The sequence below is a fragment of the Rhamphochromis longiceps genome, linkage group LG3, assembly GCF_057381845.1.
Source record: "Rhamphochromis longiceps isolate RC_006_pf linkage group LG3, R_longiceps_female_GT1.1, whole genome shotgun sequence".
In the NCBI taxonomy this organism is placed as follows: domain Eukaryota; kingdom Metazoa; phylum Chordata; class Actinopteri; order Cichliformes; family Cichlidae; genus Rhamphochromis; species Rhamphochromis longiceps.
Genome location: NC_140559.1, coordinates 54275650 through 54284186, shown reverse-complemented (window position 1 = coordinate 54284186; position 8537 = coordinate 54275650). Strand labels below are relative to the sequence as shown.

At 41.7% G+C, this 8537-nt stretch overlaps 1 long non-coding RNA gene across 1 annotated transcript; it reads left to right on the top strand.

The window, feature by feature from the left end:
• Positions 1 to 2264: 2264 nt before the first annotated feature.
• LOC146675301 (uncharacterized) lies at positions 2265 to 7175 on the top strand. Its single transcript, XR_014910657.1, has 3 exons — positions 2265 to 2295; positions 2390 to 2458; positions 5033 to 7175. It is a non-coding gene; the product is annotated as an uncharacterized LOC146675301 (long non-coding RNA).
• The last annotated feature ends 1362 nt before the right edge of the window (positions 7176 to 8537 follow it).

Here is an 8537-nt window from a genome sequence, read left to right as displayed (position 1 = left end):
AGGAGGTCATTCCAGAGTTGTAGTGCAAAAACAGCAAAGGGACGAGCTCCTTTTCAACAAGCTTTGACTGTGGGGTCATCGGGAGTGACTGAGAAGCAGACATTAACGATCTAAAGCAGCGGTCCTCAATCCTTTTTGCGCCACGGACCGGTTTATGTCCGACAATATTTTCACAGACCGGCCTTTAAGGTGTCGCGGATAAATACAACAAAATGAAACCAGTACCGGTACCAAAAAAAGAAGACGTATTCATAACAAACAGGAAAAGACCCAGGGAAACCGAGTAAACGATAAAAACGATTTAAAAAAATAACGATAAAACCCTGAAAACCATCAATTTCACACCCGTGCCGTTAACTCTTGCGGCCCGCTGCCAAGCAACTCATGGACCGATACCGGTCCGTGGCCCAGAGGTTGTGGAAGGCTGATCTAAAGGAGCATAGGGACGTTAAAAGCAAGCAGTGGCACATTACACTGGATTCTGTAATGCCAAGAGAGAAAGAGCACTGGAGTAGTGTGATCTCTCTTTTTTTTTTAATGAATTTTAAAAGCTATGATTGACTAACTTCAGTATATGTTTACAGTGGTCCAGTTTAGATGCAAGACCAGACTTTTTTGTTCTGAGCTGGAAGAAACTGCTCTTTAGCACTACATTTGTTTCTCTGTCAAATTAGTGTCAGAGCTTATCACAGTGTTGTTAATCTGTGTTTTAGTGAATGGCATTTTAAAAGCCCGGGTATGCTTCAGCCTCTCAGTTAGTAGTGGAGAGAGAAACAGTATGACCTTCTTTAACTGTAAAATCCAGTTGTTTTGTCTCCAAAATCCACTCATTGAGCCTTCTTATTTTTTCTGAGATTTAAAGGTAAACAAATAAAAAGATGCGTTAGGACAGAGAAGAAGCACACACAAAGAACAGGTTGCTGTAGCCACTCTCTTCCTCCTAAAGCTGATCACCGTCTCTCTGCTCTTTTTCACATTCAGACGCCGATGCTTCTCCCAGAGCACTCCACAATATCATCCACTAGCGCTCTGTACTCCTCCTCCTCCACCTCGTGCACATTACTTATACATCCAACCGCTGCAGAATGGTCAGACTATTTCTGTAGGTGGCATGACCTGGAGTTGTACTGAAGATCGGAGGTTCGCATGGTGAACAGGAACAAGTATTTGAAACAAACCTCGGTGGGAAATTCCTGTAAGTTTTGTGCTTCTTTTTCAAAAGGAAGATTTTTTTGTTTCCTGAACCTTCGACATAACTAATTTCTTCATTCGTTTTTCCTGACCTGGAACAGTGTTTATGGATCCAGGGCTTCAAGGTTGAACAGTTAATTCTAGTGCTGATTTAAATCTGTTGACCTTTGCATGAGTGACTCTCCAAGTCTGAATTCTGATTTCTTGTAACCTCAGAACAGCGGGGTTGTCGCTTGGTAGCACGATTATTACTGGATTCAGTTTTGTGTTTCAATGAATGTTGACGGCCAGAGAGGGAAACCAGACAAATTCACAGTACGGGAACTTAGTTGTTACTCGTTTCAGACTGTCTGCTTTCTGAACGAATGGACGTCTTCTGCAACCACTTTGAATTTGTTTCATGTAGCCTTTATTTAAATGTAGCTGTTTATCCAGAAGGCCATGAATGAAAAAGAATTAAGCATGCTAAGAGCTAAAAATTAATAGAGACAGGTGTGACTCATCTTAATGCACCTAGCTACTTATTACTGGGTAAAACAGCTTGCTGTTTAGTATTATACATGGCATATGCTGCATTTTTTTCCCTCCTTTTAGCTCCATTAGTGCAGCGAGTGTGTGGGAGCCAGGGGCAGTTCAGTGTATTAATTGACTGAGGGCCTGAAACTTGACTGTTTTGGAAAGATTCATTCATTTTGATTCATATAACTGTTGTCTGCTTACTTTCTAGGCATACTTTGCTCTGTCAGATATAGCCCAGTTCCTAAAATCATCTCAAACAAAAAGAGAAGAAAAATTAAAACATTTAATGTTCATTGTTCTGTTCTTACTGTCCCTGTTAATGAAAGTGAAATGAGATCAAAATATTTATTTAAACATAGAAGGGACGCAGATTATATATGATATGCTCTGGTCAAACAAGGGTTAAGTTTTCTCAGAGGGTAGATGAGCTCTGATGAGAGCCTATTGTTTTACTCCACTCCTCGCATGTCAGCCAATCGGTGAAGCTCTAGGCAGCTCTTGTCCCTCCTTAGTACCAGCTCCCAAGTTTTCAGTCTCTTGCTTCTACAGCTGAACAGAGCAGACGGACTAAAACTTCTGTTATCGGTAAGCTGGAGAAATTAACCTCTAACGAGTTAAAAAAATACGATCTAAACTGATATTTTTCACAAATTATGTATTTGCACTTGTTGTTGTCAAGGGCAGAGCGAAACCGGAAGGTTTACTGAGCTGTGGCTACACGTAAATGCTGAGCATCCACTCGACGGCGGTAAGCTAAATGTGGCTAATCAGACACGTGTGTCTGTGAAGGTTCTCAGTCATCCAGGTCATCGTAGTCAAAGGAGCTTGCAAAGAAAAGCGTCTGGACTTCTTTAAGTTACTTGAAGACGTTTCACCTCTCATCCGAGAAGCTTCTTCAGTTCTAAGGTCAAATGGTGGAGAGTCCCAGATATAAACCTAGTGGGAGTATCCCCCCACAGAGGGACAAAAGGACCCCCTGATGATCCTCTAATCGCCTGAGCCAAGGTGTGAAACTGGGTGTGGGTCCCAATCAGCCAGAGTTTCGGGTGAGTTCATTGTGAAACCTGGCCCCACCTTATCATGCGAATTCCTGAGGTCAGATGGCCCAGGATGTGAGTGGGCATTAAGGGGTCTGGGGAGGGATCTCAAAACTGGATTATAGATGGCAGAGAGTTGGTGTCGTAAACCACCGCCTCTGTTCAAAGATGGTCGCTCACAGTGGACATAGATGGCTTCTTTCACTCCTCTTTCAAACCATCTGTCCTCTCTGTCCAAAATGTGAACATTGGCATCCTCGAAAGAGTGTCCTTTATCCTTAAGATGCAGATGGACTGCTGAGTCTTGTCCTGTGGAGGTGTCTCTTCTGTGTTGTGCCATGCGCTTGTGAAGTGGCTGTTTGGTCTCTCCAATGTAGAGGTCTGAGCATTCCTCGCTGCACTGTACAGCATACACCACGTTGTTAATGTGGTGTATGCTGTACATGGCAACCTCAACATCGAAGTTTACTGGAAGCCCACACACACGGACCAGTACCTCCTGTTTGACTCCCATCACCCTCTGGAACACAAACTTGGAGTAATTAGGACCCTACACCACCGGGCAGAACATGTTCCCTCTAAGCCTGAAGGAAAAAAGAAGGAACACACACATGTAAAGGAAGCACTCAAAACATGCGGCTATCCTAAATGGGCGTTCTTAAAGTCAGCAAAGAGGCACAGAAAAGAAGACCAGACATCAGCGAGGGACGATAAGAAGGACAGACGCAACAACATTGTCATCCCCTATGTAGCCGGTGTATCAGAGAAACTCAGGAGAGTTTTCTCCAAGCACGACATCCCAGTGTACTTCAGACCCAGCAACACGCTCAGACAGAAACTGGTTCACCCGAAAGACAAAACGCCAAAACACAGACTTAACAATGTGGTGTATGCTGTACAGTGCAGCGAGGAATGCTCAGACCTCTACATTGGAGAGACCAAACAGCCACTTCACAAGCGCATGGCACAACACAGAAGAGCCACCTCCACAGGACAAGACTCAGCAGTCCATCTGCATCTTAAGGATAAAGGACACTCTTTCGAGGATGCCAATGTTCACATTTTGGACAGAGAGGACAGATGGTTTGAAAGAGGAGTGAAAGAAGCCATCTATGTCCACTGTGAGCGACCATCTTTGAACAGAGGCGGGGGTTTACGACACCAACTCTCTGCCATCTATAATCCAGTTTTGAGATCCCTTCCCAGACGCCTTAACGCCCACTCACATCCTGGGCCATCTGACCTCAGGAATTCGCATGATAAGGTGGGGCCAGGTTTCACAATGAACACACCCGAAACTCTGGCTGATTGGGACCCACGCCCAGTTTCCCACCTTGGCTCAGGCGATTAGAGGATCATCAGGGGGTCCTTTTGTCCCTCTGTGGGGAGTTTCTGCCACTAGGTTTATATCTGGGACTCTCCACCATTTGACCTTAGAACTGAAGAAGCTTCTCGGATGAGAGGTGAAACGTCTTCAAGCAACTTAAAGAAGTCCAGACGCTTTTCTTTGCAAGCTCCTTTGACTACGATGACCTGGATGACTGAGAACCTTCACAGACATACTGCTAGTTAGATCATTAACTAAGTCATTAACATGTGAAAAGCTGTAAATGGTTAAAGCAGCTAAAAATAACTTTATGAGAGATAATTGTAAGCAGACTTTATCCTGCTTCCTGTTTAATTTTGATGTCAATCAGTTGTTTTACAATACTCAGTATTGAACACTTGGAGGTAATTTTTAGTGTATTTCCACTTGTACTAGTAGGCCTATGGTACAAGCGGGATTAAGCACGTCTATTTTAATACTCCTATTTGTGGACTGAGTCCTTGTGTTTACGTGTTATTGAAATTGATTATTTGCACTTTGTTCAATTTCTGATAAGCATTTGCATATTATTCCATTTCTTAAAAGGGGTAATATACTTATTTATTTGTGATTAGATATATATGTACAGTGAGTTATTTTGATGGATGTAATTAATGTTTACAATGAAAGTGAATTATATGGTGACTATAATTCCTGCATGTTTGCAACCTTGTAGATAATCTTTAATGTTACTGCAGGTTACAAATAATTGAACCTTGATACTGTGAAATTTTGGATATTGATACTTTGACCTTTGAAACTTGATATTTTAATGTTGTACAACATGACTGAACTGATGATGATTGAATTGACGATAGCTGATCTGAATAGTAGTTACTGCACTGTGACACTACTTTAGGTTAATTTGTGAGAGTTATCCTTAAAGGGCACGTGACATATATTTGGCCATTGTTTATAGGTCAGGTTTTTATATGGGACGAATCCAAAGACCAGGTCAGCGATTCCAGAACCCAGAGTGTTCCAGTGTTCACTGGATGGCGAGCCAACCCAAGATCCTAGGAGACGATGTACATATACACGCACACTCATTTGCACATTGATGGACTACAATCCTCTACTGTACAAGTAGTACGGTAGGACAGACAATCACACACACACTCCTTGTCGGACGAATTCTATTGGAATACACCTGTTTGTCACGGGCCCCACCGGTACCATTTGGACTTAAAAAAGACTAATTCTTTTACTTGTGCACAATTTTATTTAATTCTATTTTTTTTTTTTTTTGCTACTTTGGGGGAAATTATACTTGACATTCTGTTAAAACCTGTTGTGATACTGTGTTGGTTACAAATTTATTTTACAAGGCTTAACATCACTAAAGTATTTTTAAAAGCCACACAACTGTGTTTGTCTGGTTTCTCTGCCATTCGTGTACCAGAGCTCTAAGAGTCATTCTCAGTCTTCTGACACTAGCCCAAATTACTTATTACTTTGGTAATTATCCATTGGTACTTTATGTAACTCCACGTAAGTGCTACACAGAGTCTGCAAGAAACAACAATGTGGTGGAGAAAGTTGCTCAGCTACCTGACGGAGCGAGTCAGGAACAATCTGCACATCACTGTCCATGTGAACCCAGCGGGGGAGCCTGTCAGGTAGCTTCTGCTTCTTGCTGCAAACTACATCCGATATCAGCTGATGCACCGTATTTTCCTGTCTCCTCTTTTTAGCCTTCCCTCTCTCATCTTCTCTGTGTTGTTTCTTGTTTCACCAAGTTCTGACCTGTATCCCTCAATGAGTGCGTTAACACAGATGAATAACTCTACATGTGCAACGGCAATTAGAGCGGAAAATTTCATCTACTAATGTGTTTGGCTAGGTACTCACTGTGAACATACACCCGCTTTCAAGGCTTCGCCGCCACAGGTTTATGAGAAGGAGCTCTCTGTGATTCACACCGCAGTCCTTCTAGGCTGACGAGGGCACGGTGCTTAATGGCACACCTTCTCTGCAGCAGCTCTATTTGTGGGGGCAATTTAATCATCTAATAAAAACTTTCCTTGAAAGCAAACAACTCAGCTGCAGCCTTATTTATTTACTATATAGTGCACTGTAAATGGAAAAGTAGTCAAACAAAGTGGTTTACAGACTGTAGGACAGGCAATATCAAAAATAGATGCAAAGTCACGAGACGAAAAGAGGATATAGATGCAGGATATAACAAAATAACGATAAAAAACGATAAAAACCCTGAAAACCATACATTTCACACCTGAGCCTCAACTCTCGTGCCCGGTACCAAATATTTATTTATTTATTTAGGACAGTGCATGTTAATGAACTTAAAGGTTAAAAAAAAAAAAATTACATAAATGTAAACATGCCAGATTATAGCCAAAGGCTAATTTACATCTGTTGTCCTTAAACATAAAAAAATAGAAATAATAATTCATAAAAATTCATCATTCATTCATAATAAAACTCCATCACCAAACTTACACATACACATCATTCTGTTCCCAAATAAAACATTAAAACTATACAACTCATACATGATCGCACACTTGATTTGTCCATAACCAGTTTTTAACCTTTGCCTTAAACAAATTGAGTGTAGAGCATTCTCTAATAAGTTGAGGAAGACTGTTCCACAGATGGCCACCCTTAACAGAGAGGACGTTCTGCCCAAATGCTGTCCGTCTGTGGGGGTATAAACAAGTCTCCTCGGATTGTAGCTCGAGTGGTCCTGTCTGAGCTTTCTTTATGCCTAATGAACTGCTTTAGTGGTGGTGGAGCAAGGGAGTGTAAGACTTTATATATTAAACACACTCTAAGTTTCACTAAGTTATTGAAGTTCAGTAATGACTCACGGACGGCCCGGAGGTTGGGGACCGCTGGCTTAGAGGGAAAAACTGCTCACAAATGCAAACACACACAAACACCTTTTAAAAAATTTTCTCTTTCAAGCTGTGAAAGGGTTGAACAGACTAAGGCACCACATGTCGTTCTAGTGTGTGTGTGTGTGTGTGTGTGTGTGTGTGTGTGTGTGTGTGTGTGTGTGTGTGTGTGTGTGTGTGTGTGTGTGTGTGTGTGTGTGTGTGTGTGTGTGAATTCAATTTGAATAAACCAAGCCATGGTTGCCTTTGTCAGCAGGGATGCACTACATTTATTTGTTTTCCATGTGATTATGTTTTTAAGTTAAAAGGCCTTGAGGTGCATAGCACAACAAAAAGATACACACAACAACATTCAGGAAAACATGACATGACATTTCAGAAATATTTTAAGAGAAAATATTCAGAATTAGGGCTTCAAAACTTTAGACTGTTAGGGCCTGATTCACTAGTCCCGGCACAAGCTGGGTTTTGGTACATAAGTACTGTCTGTATTTACAAAGAGAACGCAGAGGTGTGAACTGTTTTGTATCTGTTTCTGTTCTGTTTCTCAATGTGCAAATTACAGAGAGGAGAGTAATTAAATGTAATAACTCTTTGGACCCAACTTCCTGCTAACTGCTAATGGTTATATAGCTCCACCTCCAGAAACAGATATCTTATTTTTTGTGCTTTGTATTGAAATGAACTGAATGCATCTGTGCTTAGAAAACAGCACAACTTTCACAATTCACCCATTTGCTCCATTTAATTAATCTGTCCGTTTTCAGATTTGGTCTGATTTTTGATCACAGTTTAGAAGTTGTTGAATCACGAATGTGGATTTTTGTTTGTGTGCTGTTGCAATGATGGTTAATTCAATTGGTGCATTGATGTAGCTAATGTGGAACTAAACTGAACTAAGCTACGCATGGCTAGGTCCCATGACTGCACATGCAGGTCTTGGCAAGCATACTGAAGAACATTAACTTTTCCATAAAGTGTTGTGTTGTTGTGTTGTCTGTTTTGTTTCCATTTTTCTTGTTTTGATTGTTTTTTTATGTTTTGCACCCCAGGCCACCATGAGCACAGAGTTGCACAGTTTGGTCATTTGGAGCATCCTCGATGTAATTTTGCTCATGTGGACAGCTGCTGTAATAATAATGTAATAAATTCTGATGATGTTAAAATAAAGACTACATTTTAAGCACAGAAGGGTTCTTACATTCCTCAGACACAAGTAATTATTCCCCACAGTACCTTTCAGCTGATGCTCAATATTACCCTGAGGACAGTGGATCGTGTCTCGCCATGAATCAGCGTGTTAATGCGAGATTGACGCTCGGTGTTGAGCAAATGAGGTCTCGCGAGCTAGGTGACGCTGTAGCAAAGACCCGAGGCTCACTGTAATTGAAAATGACAGGGTGGATGCGGTGGCAGAGATGGGCGGCTGCCTGCACGCACACGGGTGGAACACACGTGCGCACACATTTCCTTTTTCTTCGCTCTCTTACCTTCTGCTGTCACACACATTCACTCCCCTGTCTTTTCTAAATCACTCACACACACTCTCGTGGCCTGGTTGTA